This window comes from Epinephelus fuscoguttatus, linkage group LG18 (assembly GCF_011397635.1).
Source record: "Epinephelus fuscoguttatus linkage group LG18, E.fuscoguttatus.final_Chr_v1".
NCBI classification, from domain to species: Eukaryota; Metazoa; Chordata; class Actinopteri; order Perciformes; family Serranidae; genus Epinephelus; species Epinephelus fuscoguttatus.
Genome location: NC_064769.1, coordinates 40,726,914 through 40,745,700, shown reverse-complemented (window position 1 = coordinate 40,745,700; position 18,787 = coordinate 40,726,914). Strand labels below are relative to the sequence as shown.

The 18,787-nt window shown below is 45.1% G+C and overlaps 1 protein-coding gene and 1 pseudogene across 3 annotated transcripts in view; both read left to right on the top strand.

Annotated features, from left to right (window-relative positions):
• Positions 1-18,787, top strand: part of LOC125906307 (tropomyosin-like) — a 98,813-nt gene that overhangs the window by 38,340 nt on the left and 41,686 nt on the right. The gene's annotated exons all lie outside the window — the stretch shown is intronic.
• Positions 1-18,787, top strand: part of LOC125906300 (uncharacterized) — a 77,113-nt pseudogene that overhangs the window by 48,444 nt on the left and 9,882 nt on the right.

Sequence of the window (18,787 nt, the reverse complement as noted above, 5' to 3'; positions counted from 1 at the left end):
CAAGCGTTGGGTGTAGTCTTTGTAGTGTGTTCAAATGCAACTGACACAGGGTGACGTGAGGCGACGTAGACGATGCAACAGTTGGCTTTCGTTGCCGCTAGTTCTTTGATGTCGGTTTGGTGTGTCTGCACCTTGTACAGAATAACATGGATGATCATATTAATGTGTATGTGGTCTGAAAATAATTAATTAAACTCTTCTCAAGAATCCTGCTGTCTGATTATTTTTGTTAAGGAACTAATTGTAAAGATGATGATGAAGTAATGAAAGACTACTCATTATGTGTCACTTTACTTTAGGACATAAAAAGGTTAACTAATGGACAGGTTATTGAGTCATGATTCTGTACTGATGAAGTAACTAGTTCACTAATTATTAAGTCGTGATTAACCCCTCTGTGAAATTTGATCACGAGTTAATGAAGAACTGACCATTAACTAATAGGTAGTTCCTCATTAGTTCCTCAGTAACTACTCTAATTTTGTGTACCTTATTGTAAAGTGTTACCGAAGACCCTATACAGGAAGTGCTGTCAAGGCATGAAACAGTGTTCAGAGCAGAGCTAGGGAGATTGAAAGGCTTCAAGGCAAAAATACATGTAGCTAGTGATGCCACACCCTGTTTCTATAAGCCCAGGTCAGTGCCTTTTGCAATGAAAAAGAAAGTAGAGCAAAAGTTAGAGAGGCTCTTACAAGAGAAAATCATAGAACCAGTGAAGTTCTCAGAATGGGCTGCACCCATTGTACCAGTCTTAAAACCAGACACCAGAGCAAGAATTTGTGGGGACTATAAACTCACAGTAAACAAAGTGTCCCCCATTCCAAAAATGGAGGACTTGATAGCCTATCTAACTGGAGGAGAGAGATATACCAAGTTAGATATGAGCTATGCATATCAACAGATTGTACTGGATGAGGAATCACGGAAATATGTCACAGTGAACACACATAAGGGACTGTTCACATATACAAGGTTACCTTTTGGTGTGAGCTCCCGTCCAGCCATTTTTCAGCGTACCATGGAGGGTGTGCTGCAGGGATTAGCAAATGTTGCAGTGTATCTGGATGACATCATTCTGACAGGAAAGGATGATAAAGATCACCTGCAAACACTGGATCAAGTACTGCAGCGACTGGAGGATGCAGGACTTCGCTTAAAAAGGAGCAAGTGTGAGTTTATGGAGAAAGAAGTGACATTCTTAGGACATCGAGTGGATAAGACAGGGTTACATCCACTGCCAGCAAAGGTGAAAGCAGTTCAGGAGGCCCCCACTCCCACATCAGTGATGGAGCTAAAAGCTTATTTGGGACTGTTGAACTTCTACAATAAGTTCCTGCCAAATCTGTCAACATTACTGGCACCTATGCATAAGTTGTTGAGGAAGGATGAACTGTGGTCTTGGGGACCCGAGCAAGAAGAAGCTTTCAAGCAGTCAAAGGAGCTTTTGCAATCAAGCAGTGTGTTAGTGCATTATGATGAAAAAAAAGAACTGATACTGTGCTGTGACGCTTCTCCATACGGAGTTGGAGCCGTGCTGGCTCACCGCATGTCAGATGGAGCAGAGAAACCTATAGGGTTTGCATCACGCACGCTCTCAGCCGCAGAGAAGAATTACTCCCAGCTAGATAAAGAGGGCCTAGCTGTCATCTTTGGGGTACAGTATTTTCAGAAGTTTCAGAAGCTGCTTCTCCACTGGGAACCAATTATCTCTAATTGGTAGGGGAGTGATCTCACCGAGGTCAGAGTGATGGAGTTAAGTCTTTAAGACACACCGGCTTGCCCGGCCCCGCCCACAAGGTGCGACTATAAAGCACCTGTGGAGGCGTGAACCCAGTGATTGTTTGATCTCCACCTGATCGTCAGTGTGTGTCAGTGCATTAAGCAAGTTGTATGCAAGAGTGTGAAAGAAAGCAGACTTGGGGTCCAGAAGTACCTGCATATAGGTTGAGGATCTGTCAGCTGGCAGCCCTCGGGACCTCACTTTCTCTCTGTTTCCTCTCTTGCTGTTTCTCATTGGTGCAGTCCCAGTCTGTACGTATTCCTCACCCTCACGGGAGGTTCCGCGTCAGCTGCTCTGTACAACAGCTGGTCGATAAGTATTGCTTGGTTCGCCCGAGCTTCCGCTTATAGCTGGCTACGAACGCTCCGGCGTTGGATAAGAGTCGTGCCGTAGTATTGGTTGGTCCGCCCAAGCTTCCGCTACTGGCCGGCTCTAGACGCTCCGTGAAAGCTGCGTCGGTAGTATTGTTTGGTTCGCCCAAGCTTCCGCTATTGACCAGTTGACACGTGGGGAGGCGTGTCTCTCCTCTCCATCTCGCTCTCTGTCACTGTCTCGCTCTCTGTCTGGGCCATCAGTGGTGCGCTGCTGACGCCTAGTGGTGAAAAACCGTAAAAAAATAAATAAATAATTTAAAAAATAAATAAATAAAATATATATATATATATATATATAAAAAAGTGTATACACTTCCCCCCCACGAGACAGCCTGTAGTATACAGGGTTAAATAAATGAACCAAAGGGCTTTGAAGGAGTGCATGGCCAGTATGGAGGCACATAAGTGCGTGGGTTGTGGGGTTGCTATGCCCATGGAGGACGGGCACGACAGGTGCGTGTCATGTCTGGGTCTTGACCATGCTAGGGTGGCCAGGGAGAGTCCCTCTACATGTATGGACTGTTTTATTATGCCTGCATGCACGAGAGAGGCCCACTTCCGTTTCTTTGAAAGGGTGAAGCGATCAGCCCCCACTCCTTTAGGGGGCCCCCAGGCAAAAGTAAATAGGATGGCAATGGCCGTCCGAGAGAGTGGAGAGGGTTCAGGCAGTCATAGAGGGCAGTTCTGTGCTACTCCCCCGTTGACCAGCCAGCAGTGTAGGCTGCCCCCCCCCCCTTCCCCCGCTTTGGGGTGGGAGGACGATTGTAATGTCTATGAGGAGGGGGAGGATGATGTTGGTGAGGTGGACGTTGTGGGAGGCATGTCCTCGGAGGAGTCCGATTACTCGCATGAATATAATGCGGCTGCTTGTACTCCTCAGGATGAAACAGTCAGCCGCTTTGATGATGTGATGGCCAGGGCTATCGAGGTTCTGGGAGTTGCGCTCCCTCAGAAACCTGATGAGTCATTGTCCCTGTTTGATGATGATGACGTACTCGCCACATCGGCTCATATTCCCCTGCTGCCGGACTTTAAAGCGGTGGTAAACAAGCAGTTTGAGAAGGCGGGGAACTCTTACAAATGATTGTCAAAGAATAGAATGATGACCAACATGCAAGACAAGGAGCAGATTGCTTGTGGGGACCTCCCCCCAGTGGATCAGGCCCTTGTTCACATGATCACTCCCTCAGCCCCTATGTTAGGGCAGGCTAAGTGCTCGAGCAAGAACTGTCGTGCTATGGACAAATTGCTCGGATGCACACACAAGGCTGTGGCAAATCAAGCCAAGCTCGCTAATACAGCGGTGTCCTGTCCTGTTATGTGCGCCATCTGTCCCATCAGTTAAAGGATGGCACTGGAGGCCCCAGTTTGGCAGAAGAGCTCACTGCAGCTTCCACGTTCTTGGCAGCGACGGCCAAAGAGCAGGGTACCGCTGCAGGCAGGTCTCTGTCCTCCCTGTGGTCGGCTAGACGCCACCTGTATCTGTCCCAGTCACAGCTGCCACAGGCAGATCGCGAGGGGCTGCTAAAGTTGCCTTTGGACCCCTCAGCCATGTTTGGGCCTACCGCAGTCAAGCTGATTAAACAGGCCCAGGAAAACCGTAAATGTGCACGAGAGTTGTCAACGGGGTTCTTGCGTGGCAGAGGTAGGCAGCAGAGTGGGAGGCCTCAGCCTTTGATGGACCAGGCATTTTGGGGACAAGGGGATCTCAGGCCCCAGCTGGAGGCTTTTCGTAAGCAGAAGAGCAAGGCCAAGGGCCAGCAGGGACGGGGCAAGGCCAGACGGGGTTTTAAGAAGCCCCAGGGGTCCTCTAAAGGCCCCCCTGCTTTCTTACTATACCGGTCGCCAGGCCAGCCAGGACACCTTGTCAGCCCATCACAAGGCCTGGTTGGCACTGGGGGCGGATCCTTGGGTGGTGTCCACCATGACTCAGGGCTACCGCCTGCAATTTGATCGCAGGCCTCCTGTGACAGTGGTGCCCACCTTTACTATAGTGGCGGACCCTCAACAGGTGGAAGCCCTGCGGAACGAGCTCACTACTCTCCTACAGAAAAAGAGGCCATAAGAGAGGTGGAACCTGGGAACCATCAGGCAGGATTTTTCTCCCGCTACTTTCTGACTTCAAAGCGGGATGGGGGGATTCGTCCTATTCTGGATCTCAGGGGGCTGAACAAGTTCCTTCGCTCCCTGCGATGCAAAATGTAGAGGGTGAAGCAGGCCATCAATGCAGGGGATTGGTTTGCAACCATCGACCTGCAGGATGCATATTTCCAGGTACCAATCTGGGAGAGGCATTGGCGCTTCCTGCGGTTCAGATTCAAGGGCAGGATTTTTGAATTTCGGGTTCTGCCTTTTGGCAATTCACTGGCCCCCTGGACATTCACCCATTGTATGGATGCAGTCCTGGCCCCCCTGAGGTGTCAGGGTCTGAAGATTTTCAATTACCTCGACGGCAGGCTGATTTGTGCATAGTCAGAAGCCTTATGTCAATAGCATGTGACCATGATCTTGGCCCACATACAGAACCTGGGGTTGCGTCTGAATGACAAGAAGAGCCGTCTTCAGCCTTCCCAGGTGACAACCTTTCTGGGCATGGTTTTGGACTCCAGGAGTTGCACAGTGGTGCTGACTCCAGAGAGACAGCAGTCCCTCAACACCTGCCTCAGTCATTTTCAGCTGCAGTCCCAGGTCGAGTGGGGACTCTGCATGCAGCTACTGGGCTTGATGTCTGCCATGGTGCAGGTAGTTCCTCTTGCCCTACTGCACATGCGACCAGTCCAACGGTGCCTGTTGGGCTTGGGTCTGAGTCCACAGGGACCCCGTCATGCCAAGGTGGTGGTATCCAGGGGCCTCTACAGGGCCCTCAGCTGGTGGAGAACCCCGACCAATACAGGCTCGGGCAATGTGCTAGGACCAGTGATCTATCGCCAATTGGTATTCACAGACGCACCCCAGGATGGATGGGGTGCGGTTCACGAAGGCTGCAGGATCAACGGTCGCTGGGAAGACAACTGGCGGCCCCAGCACATAAATATCCTGGAACTGAGGGCAGTGTTTTTGGCAGTCCGACAGTTCCTGCCAAGGCTGAGAGGTCGCCTTGTGATTGTCAGGACCGACAGCACCACGGCGGCAGCATACATCAACAGGCAGGGGGGCTTGGCCTCCCCAGTCCTGTGAAAGCTGGCAACTCAACTGTGGCTGTGGGCCCACCCTCACTTTTGCTCTCTCAGGGCCGTTCATGTGCCAGGACCAATGAATACGGCAGCAGACATCATGTCAAGAGGGGGCCTGAACCTGGGGGAATGGAGACTCCATCCCCAGGTGGTCGAACAGATCTGGAGTTGCTTCGGCAGAGCAGAGGTAGACTTGTTCACCACCAGGGAGTCGACGCATTGTCGCCTGTTCTTCTCCCTCAGGAACGACTACCCTCCTCTGGGATGGGATGCTATGGCTCACCCTTGGCCTCAGGGTCAGCTGTATGCTTTTCCCCCCTTCACTCTTCTCCAGGCCCTTCTACGAAGTGTTCAGGTGGAGGGGGTGAGTCTGATCCTGGTAGCTCCTCTGTGGCCCCACATGCCGTGGCTCTCAATGATCCCGCCTCTGCTGGACGGGATACCATGGCAGCTTCCGGTGCGGCGGGACCTTCTGTCTCAGGCGAGCGGGACACTGTTCCACCCTTTCCCAGCATGGCTCAGGTAGACTATGCAGGCAGCCCAGGCACTGTCAACTAGAACTGCCTACTCGTATCGCTGGAGACTGTTTGTTAACTGGTGCAGGTCTCAGTTCTTGCAGTCCCTGCTGGAAACAGGCAAGGCAGCAGTTACCCTACGTGGTATGGTGGCAGTGATTAAGGCGGTCCGGATTGGGGTTGGAGAACTGAGTGAGGAGGACTGTGGATTGATTTCCAGGTTCCTAAAAGGGGCCCGGTGTCTTACGACATGTGGGTCTGGGCCATCGGTTCCCCCATGGGACCTGGATTTGGTCCTGAGGGCCCTTCAGCGCCCTCCTTTCGAGCCTCTGGGGACCATAGACCTGAAATGGCTTTCCCTCAAGACAGTGTTCCTGTTAGCCATGGCTTCAGCCAGGAGAATTGGTGAACTTCAGGCACTGTCAGTGCACAAGGACTGTTGCAGGTTCTTGCCGGAGGGATCCGGAATGGTTCTTCGCCCCAATCCATCGTTCCTGCCGAAGGTGCTGTCTAATGTCCACCTGTCACAGTTAGTTGACCTAAGGGCACTCTCGGATGGGGAGGGCCAAGAGTCTCTGCTGTGCCCAGTCAGGGCACTGTCGGAGTACATTCAGCGCACTCAGGGGATTGGATCCTCTGATCAGTTGTTTGTGTGTTTCAGCCCCAGCAAAAGGGGTAGGCCCCTGTCCAAGTCCAGGCTGTCCCACTGGGTGGTTGACACTATACGGGAAGCGTATGTGCATGAAGGCATACCCGCGCCCCCATTAGTTCGGGCACACTCCACATGGAGTGTGTCTACCTCATGGGCTTTGTGGCGGGGCGCATCTCTTACCACCATCTGTGCAGCAGCTACCTGGTCGGCACCATCAACCTTCACCAGGTTTTATCGCCTGAATGTGGCTGCTAGCCCCTCCTTGGGGGAACGGGTGCTGGGGGCCGCTCAGTCATAGCCTTGTGTGGAGTCTCCAGCTTAGCGTCTTGCAGGCTGGTTGGAAGGAGGCGGAATGCTCTGCGTAGCCTCTGGGTATGTTGGTTGGCCCTAGCGTCTGCAGGGCCTTGGGTTGGTTCAGCGCCTTGCGGACCACCTTATGTAGCCGTCCCACCCTTTGGGTCTGCCCTAGCGTCTCGTGGGGCATGACCCAACTGGTGTGTAAATAGTGTATATTTGTATATAGTTTGTTTGTTACACACTGGGTGTTGGGTGTGGGTTGCACGTCTCCTCACGGGGTGTCTTAAAGAGGCTCCCCTACCAATTAGAGATAATTGGTTCCCGGTGGAGAAGCAGCTTCTTTACTTAGGGAACCAGGGTTACACTGTGTAACCGTAACGGTTTATTCCATGAGATGAAAGCAGCGCCACAGATGGCATCCCAGAGGATAATGAGATGGGCTGTACTGTTAAGAGCATATGAGTATGTTATCATGTACAGAGCAGGTAAAAACAATGGTAACGCTGACGCTCTTAGCCGCCTCCCACTTCCAGAGACACCAAGTGTTTCAGCACCAGAGGAACATGTGCTAATGTTGGATCAGGAGCATCCACCACTGATGACTTCAGAGCAGCTTAAAAAATGGACAACTAAGGATCCTATACTCTCACGAGTACGTGAGTATGTGCTGAGAGGATGGCCAAAGAATCAGGACAGAGACTTTGTGCATTATCGACAAAGACAACAAGAGCTGAGTGTATAGGACGGCTGTGTGCTGTGGGGAGCCCGCATTGTGATACCAGAGAAGGTACGAGCTCCCATGATGGAACAGTTACATCAGTCACACCCGGGAATGAGCCACATGAAAGGACTGGCATGAAGTTATATGTGGTGGCCACATATGGACAATGACATAGAGAACAAGGTAAAGTCATGCACCACATGCCAAGAACACAGAAAGGCACCTGCCTGTGCACCACTCCATCCCTGGGAGTGGCCAAAGAAGCCGTGGAGGAGGCTCCACATAGATTATGCAGGTCCCTTTATGGATAAAATGTTCTTAGTCATTGTGGATGCACACTCAAAGTGGTTAGATGTGTATCCAGTAACATCAGCTACATCAGCAAACACAAAAAACTGTCTGAGAAACAGTTTCAGCACACACGGTATTCCAGAGATGATCGTGTCTGACAATGCACAGTGTTTTGTCAGCGAACAAACCAAAGATTTCATGACACAAAATGGAATCACACGTCACATCAGCACCGTACCACCCTTCATCCAACGGCTTGGCGGAAAGGGCCGTACAGACTTTTAAAGAGCTCATGAAAAAGAGCAGCGGTGACACAGTGGAGACAAGGTTAAACAGGGCTCTGTTTAGCTATCGCATCACTCCACAGTCAACTACTGGACTTTCACCTGCCGAGATGATGATGGGTTGGAAGTTGAGGTGTACACTGGATCTCATACACCCCGATTTGAAAAAAAAAGGTGGAGTCAAAACACGCAAGCCAAAAAGCTCACCATGACCAACATGCAAAAGAGCGCAATTTTGCAGCAGGAGACTTGATCTATATATATATAGATCTATCTATCTATCTATCTTATTATATATATATATATATATATATATATATATATTTTTGGTATATGAAAAAAAGAAAAAGGAAAAATGTCAACAGAGGATGCTTGTGGTTATGTTTGGTCATACAGTCAATTGTCATAGTTATGTTGTGTTAGATTGCCTGTAAGCTATGATGTTGTTTGAACTTAAGAGGGGAGGGATGTTATAAAGTGACTATTACATGTTATTACAGTTCAAGGCCTGTAGAGGGAGCACCTGTATTTTGCATCTGATGATTATGCAGTGTGTTTATAGCAGATAACACAAGATGGTACCGACAGGTTGTGCCGTGTTATGATGGTGCCTGATGAGTCCTGCAAATAAAGTCAGCTCAACTGAAGAGATGTCTACTTCCATTAATGGATATCCGATGATATCACAATATTATTCCTGATAATGCCATCGAAATTGAAAATTATGTTTTGTACAGAGCAGACAGGGGTTCCAGAGGAGGAGGACGAGTGGCAACATATGTCTCATCAAACCTATGCTCTGAGCTTGTCACACCAAATCAGAAACCTATGCACTTTGAATGCATTTTCACTAAAATTACTTTTAATGAAAATAAAAAAATTAATTGTAGGAAATATTTACAGACCTCCAGATGCTCCTGTTGAATCTACACAAAGCATTTTGTCTACCATTCACTCCATAATTCGCTTAAATGAATGCATCATTCTGGGTGACTTTGATAAGAATTGGCTCAACCGTTCATCCTCTAAGGATCGGAACCTTATTATTAGTGCTAATTTCACTCAACTTATAAACGAGCCTACCAGAGTTGACCCCTTTCATCTGACTAGGTCACTTCTAAACTGGATTCTAGTCACCCATCCCGATCGCATCCAAAAGTCTGGGGTACTGTCTGAGTGTTTCAGTGATCACTCCATTATTTTCTGTGTCTGGAAGATCAAATTGCCTCGCACTCCCCCAAAATACATCAGAGTAAGGCAGCTTAAAAATTTGAATACCGAGCTTTTCATTCAGGATTTGAATTACATTAACTGGAACAGGCTTCAGCTAATTCCATCTATTGAAGATGCCTGGAATTTCTTTTACACCGAGCTGATTAATGTTATTGACCGGCATGCCCCTTGGATATCCATTACGGTTAAAGGGAGGCATTTACCATGGATCAATGGTGACCTCATACATCTTTTTAAACAGAGGGATAAGGCTTGGTCAAAGTATCAAATCACAAAAGATCCTGCTGATTGGCTTATATACAAACAATTAAGAAATATATGCACAACCAAAATAAGAAATGCCAAATCAAATTATTATAGGGACTGTCTGAATAATGATTTTAACAACCCGAAACAATTTTGGAATGGAATTAATAGTCTATTTAATAAATCTAACTGAAACACAAATCATATCAGAGTTCATAATAACTTAACTAATGATCCCTCTACAATTGCTGATGCCTTTGCCCAGCACTTTTCCTCTGTCTGTAGCTCCCAATTTTCTGATCTTCCCTACGCTGATGTTCCCCTTTTTAATCCTAAATGCGGCAGCTCCTTTTCCTTCCAAAGGATTCGTCCTGTTGATGTGGAAAAGGTGATCCGCGAATTAACGTCAGGTATTGCTGTTGGCCTAGATGGTCTAGAGCTTAGGTTTATAAAGATTGCACCTCATGTTTTATCATATCCCCTTGCCATGTTATTCAATTTATCTCTATCTACATGTGAATTCCCACCAAGCTGGAAGTGTGCCAGAATCATCCCACTGCATAAAGGTGGTGATCCACATGACGTCAACAATTACAGACCCCGCCTGTCATGGGCAGCCTCACTCTGACATCTCTCCACTTTGTGCATGTATATGTCATGTTTGTGCATGTGTGTGTTCGGACCTGTGTGTAATTGACAACAGAGTGAAAAATTGAATTTCCCCTCGGGGATTAATAAAGTATATAAAATTAAATTAAATTATTAATAGTACAGTTAAGGTATTTGAAAAGCTCATCATCAACCAACTATCACAGTACCTCAATGAGTCTCATATATTATCTCCATTTCAATCCGGATTTAGACCTAACTTTTCCACATCCACTGCACTTTTGATTTTGCCAATGACATTTTCTTTTCCTTTGATAACAGCATGTTAACAGGTTCAATATTTATAGATCTTTCTAAGGCTTTTGACATGGTTGATCACTATATCCTTCTTGACAAACTCTATGCAATAGGTCTCTCAAGCCAAACCTTACTCTGGTTTAATTCCTGCCTCCATCTTAGACGTCAGTGTGTCTCCTATCAGGGCAGTCAGTCAGGTTCTTTGATTGTGGAGAAAGGAGTTCCACAAGGTTCTTCCTTGGGGCCATTGCTGTTCTCTATATTTATTAATGACCTGTCTAATAGCTGCACTGACTGCAGTATTCAATTACATGCCGATGACAAGGTCATATATTCCTCAAACTCGCACATCTCTCAGATTCAGCATACGCTCCAGGCGAACTTTGATTCTGTGCCAAAATGGTTTCATTTTAACAAATTATCTCTGAACAAGAAGAAGACATGTTGTATGCTGTTTGCCATAAGACAAAATTCCCTCTGTCTACCTATTGAATGCTTGGATGGGACACAACTTGAAACCGTGGAGAAATTTAAATATCCCCAACTCTCTTTCAAGTCCCATGTCAGTTCTGTTACTCAGAGAGTAAACTGCAGCCTGACAATACTTTACCGGTCAATCAGCTGTTTTACTTTTCAGGTCAGGAAAAGAATAATTTCACAGTTAATATTACCCATTCTACATTATGCAGACATTGTCTACCAGAACACCTCAGATACAACTCTTCACTCACTTTATGTCACTTATAATAATTTTTACAGATTTATTTTGAGGTGTCCCTATAGAAACCACCATTGTCTCATGTATAAGTCACTTAGTTGGTTAACAATTGAACATAGAAGATTTTCTCACTGGCTGCAGTTTATTTTCAAATACATTCATTTCAATTATCCTGATTACCTAAAACAATTCCTAGTTAAGGCACACTGAGCAACCCTACTTTAAAGTTCCCAGAATTTCCAATGAAACTGGCAGACGTGCCTTTAAATTTAAAGCTCCTTCTGATTGGAATACTACTCCCTGCTCAATCAGAACCATTACCTCTCCTCACGTCTTCAAAGCATCCATTTTTACCTACCTGCAACATCCTGCACCTGCTTCTAATTGTTCTTGTTATCTGTCTTGCTATCTGTCTGTAATTAATCACCATATCAACTAACTGGAACAAATTCCAACTTGTTTACGCATGTATGCATCTAAATGCTCTTGTTCATAATATGCATGGCCATTTCCTTACATGGATTTTCTTGCTCCTGCTCCTTTTAAGCTTGGACATTTCTTTGCATTGCATGTCACATTTCTCTGCCATTGCATGTTGCTATGTGCTATGTTGCTTAGTGCTTGCTGCCCCCTTTGCTTGTATGTTTGCTTGCTTGTATGTTTACTTGCGTATGTACACAATTTATTGCATGGTTATGTTGCTGCTTATGTAGTTTTTTTGTTTTTTTTTTGTTTGTTTGTTTTTTTGGGGGCGTGGGGGGGTGGGGGGCTGGTGTAGCGAGCTTCTTTCTGTGTCTGTATGGATGTAACTGTTGTGTTGTGTTGTCTTGTGTTGTATTCATTGTTTATTTGTGTTAAGGACCCCCTCGAAAACGAGTTGGTGCAACTGAAGGGGTTTATCCTTCTCTTTCTAATAAAGGTAGAACAGCTGCTGCTGATTGGCTGCTGTGGTCACATGATTTCAGAGAATCATCTCAAAGTGAAACTTAACAGCTATAACAATAATAAAAAGGATGTCCTCAGCCTATTGGATGAGACTGATGTTCACTGTTTCACTTCCTGGAAAGTGCTGAGAGGCACTTTCCAGGCAAATAGCTTTTAAAGTGCCTCTCAGCAGCTCGTCTCTCCACTGCTCCTCGTCAGACGATCAGAACACATCAGCTGAAGAGAACCCTCTCTCTCTTCACACTGTAAGTCACAATAATTATCATATGCTCTGTGTTAATGTTGGCAGCTATTGTCAATTTAGTTTCAGTCATTACATGAATTACATGTATTCAACAATTTCTTATCTTTCTGAAAATTGAATTTCTTTATTATTTCTTGGTAAATCCTTAATAAGCAGTTAGTGGGTCTTGATCTGAAGTTACTGATATCTACATCAGAATTGTATCGTAATACATAGTGCTCTAGTTTCCCGGCGCAGCGCAGGGTGGTGCAGGGTGGCGAACCCCGCGCAGAGCTAGTTTCAAGCAGCGCAACCCGAGGCGCGCTCAGTTTGGTAGTTTGGCAGACCGAGGTGCGCTGAGATGGGAGTGGTGGCGCAGCAGGGGGAGGTGTCGACAGATGCAGCTTGGCGCAGTGACAGTTTCGTGCCAAAAGGCTTCACCGAAGGTGCGCTAAAAGCTCGCCAGCTGAAACCAGGTCTACTGTCAGCGCAGGGGGAGCGCAGCCGGTGTAAGCCGAAGTTTGGCTGACCGGCGGACAGTGCGCACACGTCACCAAAACCTCACAGGCAGGTTTCCAGAATGTCAGGCACATTAACGATGCAATAAATACCCACAAAACCACTATTCAATGCAACTATCTGCAATCAGCACATAAATGTATCTCTATATCGACTGTCCCGTCACATGTGATGTCAGATCAAAGGGGATTGGCACTGTTTGGCACGTTTGGCACGCGTAATGGAAACCCAACCTGATTTGATTAAACAGCTGCAAACTAATGAGTTCACATCCCTCTCAGCCAACCACAAACAGCCACAGCATCAGATAGGGAGTATATATTCAGCATCTGCCATCTTAGAAAAGTCAAAAGAAAAGAAACAGAGTGAGACTGCGAGAGAGAAAGAGAGAGAGCGCGCACGAGAGAAACGCATCATTGATTTACAATTGTGGTGACCTCCTCCCAGGCTACCTTTGCATCATCAGCCCGTGGAGGTCTGCTCACAGTTCCGTATATTCGGACACTGCGAGCAGACCTCCCGGACCAAAACATCAGTTTCCTCCTGGGAGAAGTTTGGCCGTCTGACGCTGCTGCTCTCTTCTGCCATGGCGAATTGAGTAAACTCTCATTACGCCTTCGCGCGGTGCATTTAAGGGCGAGGAGAGGGGATCATTTGATTGGCTTGATGTGTGTAAAACCCACTCCACGCCTTCTCTCCTCCCTCTTTCCGACTTGCGCAGGTAGGAGGGACAGAGGTGGGAAAGAGGAGTAGCTGCGCCAGAGCGCACGGTGTGCCAAACTTACAAAATCAGCCTGGCCACACCCAGTTGGCGAAGCGCAGGTGTGCTGTACCCCCGCCTCGCCCGGTCTGCGAAACTAGAGCCCAGTGTCTTGTCTCTATTGTTCAGACAGTGTGTAAGGAATGTAGAATCTCTCTACTAACCCAGAGGCTACACCGGGTGCATGATTTCAGCCTTGCGGACGCGGAGCATATGCTGCCAGAATTACACTCTATTATAAACAATTGAATTCCTCGTCCGCACTGTACTACTGTACGTACAGTACGTACTGTAATTTGTTGACAGACCATGTCATTGCGACACAGAAAGGAAAGACAGCACTGCAGAGCACAAAGAAAAAAACAAAACAACAAAATAGAAATGTGAACATACTGTAGGACAGTCTCCATGGGGAAAACTGTACATGCAGTGCTGTAAGAATTACAGTGCAGTCTATACACCTCCTGACGTTCCTGTCTGTTGGGCCACAAATTCTCATCCACATCACAACAAATATCTTCTCTTGCGATGCAGCGTGGAAAGAATCTTTTACAGTGTCTTATCCAGCCTCTGCCAGCATCTGCTGTGACGTCATCACACGCTGCATCCATGGCAGCCAGAAGGGTCATCTGTGTATGTGGCTGGCGGTCATATACTTTCCATCTCCATGCTGAGAAACATTCCTCAATGGGGTTAAGGAATGGGGAGCAGGGTGAGAGGAACTCCATCAGCATCCTGCTGTGGGTCGCAACCATTGCCTGATGATGTTGGAGCGATGGAAACTGACATTGTCCCAAACTATCACGTACTTTGGTAAGTCATCTCCAATCTGACGCCTCTCTTGTTCAGGGATGAGATCCCTGTAGAGAGTGTCTCAGAAGGTGACAAGACGCTCTGTATTGTACGGCCCAATAATGGGAATATGCGTTAGCACGCCATTCTCAGAGATAGCAGCACCCAAGGTTATGTTCCCGCCCCGTTGGCCTGGCACATCGACTGTCGCTCTGTGGCCGATGATATTTCGACCACGCCTTCTGCGTTCCGTTAGGTTGAAGCCAGCCTCATCCATGTTGATGAAGTTGTGCCATGGTTCGCTTGCTTCCAGTTCCATTATGCACTGTATCCAGAAGACACAACATCAGTTTTATGAATTACATGCATTTTCATTTTGGACAAGATACAGTCACATCAAATGTATACAGCACATATTGCATCTTCTTTTCTACAGCCACAGCAGATGTGTAAAGGTCACACTTACTGTACTGTATATCACTGTACGATGTTGTACTGTTTACTGTGAGGTACAGTTACTGCATGTCATATACATGTTTTACCTGTAGGCCTACATACTGGTAGCAGCTCCTTCACTCTTTCACCATTTCTTTCAAATGGAACAGTGTACAGCTGCTTCATATTCATTTGGTGTCTTTTCAGCACCCTGTCAGTGGTTGAGATGCTGACTGTTTGGATGTTTTCAAAGATGTTGTTGTCCTCTATAATTGCACTCTTTATCTCCCTTAGTCTTATGGCATTGTTTTCTACAACCATGGTGCAAATAGCCTCCTCCTGCTCAGGACACCCTGTGAAGTCGTCTTGCAGTCCTATGTGGAAAAAATATAGTAATGTAAAACACAAAATTGAGTAAGATAAAATGTCACTGTATAAAGTATACTCACTGTATATTGTAAAATGCAAGTGGAATACTGTAACATTGTATGAAGCATTACAGAAAGTATACAGTATTACAGTACAGTGCCTATTGTTAGATTACATACCTGTTCTGTCGACAAAAAGTCTGAATGATTGAGGACACAGTTGTTCTCCCAACATTTGGCTGCACCCTTCGACCAGCCTCGGCCATTGTAAGCCCATGATTGAGAACGCGGTCTACAAGTGTGGCTCTTATCTCATCCGGAACACGCATAATTCCTCGGCCTCTTCTGCCTCTTCCTCTGTTTTGCCTCCCAACTTCTCCGCCACGCAGCCTCACTCCTCTTCCTCTTCTTCTTCTCTCTGGCTGCCAATTCCTTGTCCTTCCATTGTCAGACATTGTAACATTGTGTTGTGCTCCGGCTATATATGTACTTGCCAGTTGATGGTTCATGAGATGAACCTTTGAGCTATTTCAGAAAACTGGTTGATCATTGGTTGATCTAATGCTTCACACATTTCCCTTCGTTAGAGAAAGTCAAGATTCACCTGGGAGCAATTTACCAATTCAGGACAGATTTAGAAAAAAAGTCTCATGGAAATGTACAGTATAGAAATATGCTTGACATATTATGACAACTTGTTCAACCATTTTGCACGTAAAGACTTATGTGATGAACTAATGCCTAAATGTACATCCGCACAACGTTGTGGGGATGAGACTATTCAACAGAGACCCATTATAATACATTTTGATCAACATGACATAAACAATTGATAATGTAGGAAACAGCAGAGAATTGTACATACTCATTTGCATGGATGTACCAAAGCATTTGCAACTTGTTCAAAGAAATGAGAAACTGCTTTTTGGATGTGCACAAGTGACACAAAAAAACTACCATGACCAACTAGTTGTGATTTACAAAGAATAAATCATTAGTTCAGTAGGAGTATGAAACTGAGCAAATACATGTGTGATGATACTTAATACAGACCTTATTAACCACTAATACACAGTCCCTCCAGAAAAATGTGGAGTTTTTTTGTGATTGTTGTGGGCAAAAATCCTTGATTATGCGGCACATTTTCTTAAAAAATGCGTTGGAATATGCGGAATATTTATGCAATTTCATGCAATGAAATGGCGGGAACTTGTAAAAATTGCGGGAACTTGCAAAAACTGCAGTTTGATCTCACTAGGCTACTACCTTAATGTAAAGAGTCATTTCTAATTACTTCCTATGATAAGCAAGCATACTACATCAGAGAAAGTGCAGGGAATATTTAAGTTCTCATCTTGTTTTATTTCAGACCTTAATAAACACATGGCTCAAACTTATAAAACATTGCTGAGTCAAACAAGTTCTGTAGCTTTACAAAAAGAATATGCTACAACTTCTGTAAAAATGAATAAATAAAATATATATCATGTCATGAAGGCTATGGAGAGAGATCCATTTGTGTACCCGCTGGTTAAGCGCTTTTTGAAAGGAGTCAGGCGACAGAGACCTGTCACGTGCTCTTTGGCCCCACAGTGGGATTTACCTCTGGTGTTATGCGCTCTGGGAGAACCTCCCTTCTCTCTGTCACAAATCTCTCTCAAACTACTGTCATTGAAGACAGCACTTCTCTTAGCCCTGACTTCAGCTAAGAGAGTGAGTGATTTATGTGCGCTCTCAGTCTCCCTGTCTTGTCTCGTTATCAGAGATGACGGGAGCGCAGCTACTCTGAGACCGAATCAATCACAAAAAACCTCTGCATTTTTCTGGAGGTACTGGTATTAGCGGTTAATAAGGTCTGTGTTAAGTATCATCACACTTGTATTTGCTCAATTTCTTACTCTTGACTAATGATTTATTCTTTGTAAATCACAACTAGTTGGTCATGGTTATTGGGTCTAATCCTGAGGCTACACCGAGTGCGGACGTGGAATTCAATTGTTTATAATAGAGTGTAATTCTGGCAGCATATGCTCCGCGTCCACAAGGCTGAAATCATGCACCCGGTGTAGCCTCTGGGTTAGTAGAGAGATTCTACATTCCTTACACACTGTCTGAACAATAGAGACAAGACAATGTATTACGAGACAGTTCTGATCTAGATATCAGTAACTTCAGATCAAGACCCACTAACTGATTATATTAAAGATTTACTGAGAAATAATAAATAAATTCAATTTTCAGTAAGATTAAGAAATTGTTGAATACATAAACACGTTTGTAATGATGCTAAATAAACACATTGTTGATCAGTAATACATGCACATATTATTTGTGTATTACTGGCAAACATGTCTCACCCCCACTAGTGTTACAAGAACTTTTAGTTGTTATATATGTCCTTTATATATGTTCCTTTATTTCAGTTAGGCTAATACTGGAATAAGGAATTGATATCAGAGTCATATGTTTTAATGATCAGGTGTTGAATCCATTTGGATGATGTAAATATTCTATCAGATGCAGCTCGATACACCAAACTTGCTTGAGAAAAGCCACGTACGTGTCTAATACAATAAAGTGTTTTGGGTTTTTTTGTCCAGTAATTTATCACAAGCAATTCAGTCCAAAAAATGGATCAATGAAAACAAAACATAACTTCCAGTTTAGTTTTTAGTCTCTAAGATCTATATCAAACTTATGTTCAGCTCATTATCATCATGGGAAAAAGTGTAGACGAATAGTTTTCGTTAACATTTTAGACGACGGCCCTGGCCGTGGCACAACTGGCTGGGGCACCTGCACCGTACGCCGGCGACCTGGGTTCGGGTTTGAGTCCCGCCCTGTGGTCCTTTCTGGATCCCACCCCAAATCTCCATCTCACTCGCTCCCTGTCATTCTATACTGTCCTATCTGATTAAAGGCATAAAAAGCCCCCCAAAAATATACTTAAAAAAAAATTAGACGACAAAATGAATACTGGCTGCTACTAATACCAGGTCATATTTATTTTCCTGTGAAAAACCTGCTGTCGTATGTTATGTAGCATTGACTGCATTCATCCAGTTCCAGATGAATGCAGTTCCTTGAGGAACCTTTAGGGGTTCTTCAATTTGACACTGTGGAGGAACCTTTTAAGATGCTCTGAGGAACCTTAAGAAAAGGTTCTTCGAAGAACCCCTTCTTTAGGTTACTTGAGGAACCTTTAAAAGTCACTGTATATAAGCGACGTTTATTGATAATAAGAATAATAGTAATAATATTACTACTACTACTACTAATAAGAATAATAAATTATGATGATGAAACAACAGCTGTCTTTAAGCAAGGTTTATTTACATATCTGATTTTGCAAAAATAGTCAAATACAAAATATTAATAAATACAATAAAGTAAATGAATGCAAAATATTACACTAATAAATACAACAAAGTCAATACAAAATATTACAGGAATAAATTCAATAAATGCAAAAATATTACTGGAATCATATATTATATGATATATTATATGATTCCAGAATAGATTCACTTAGGACAAGAAATTTTCCATTTTAAA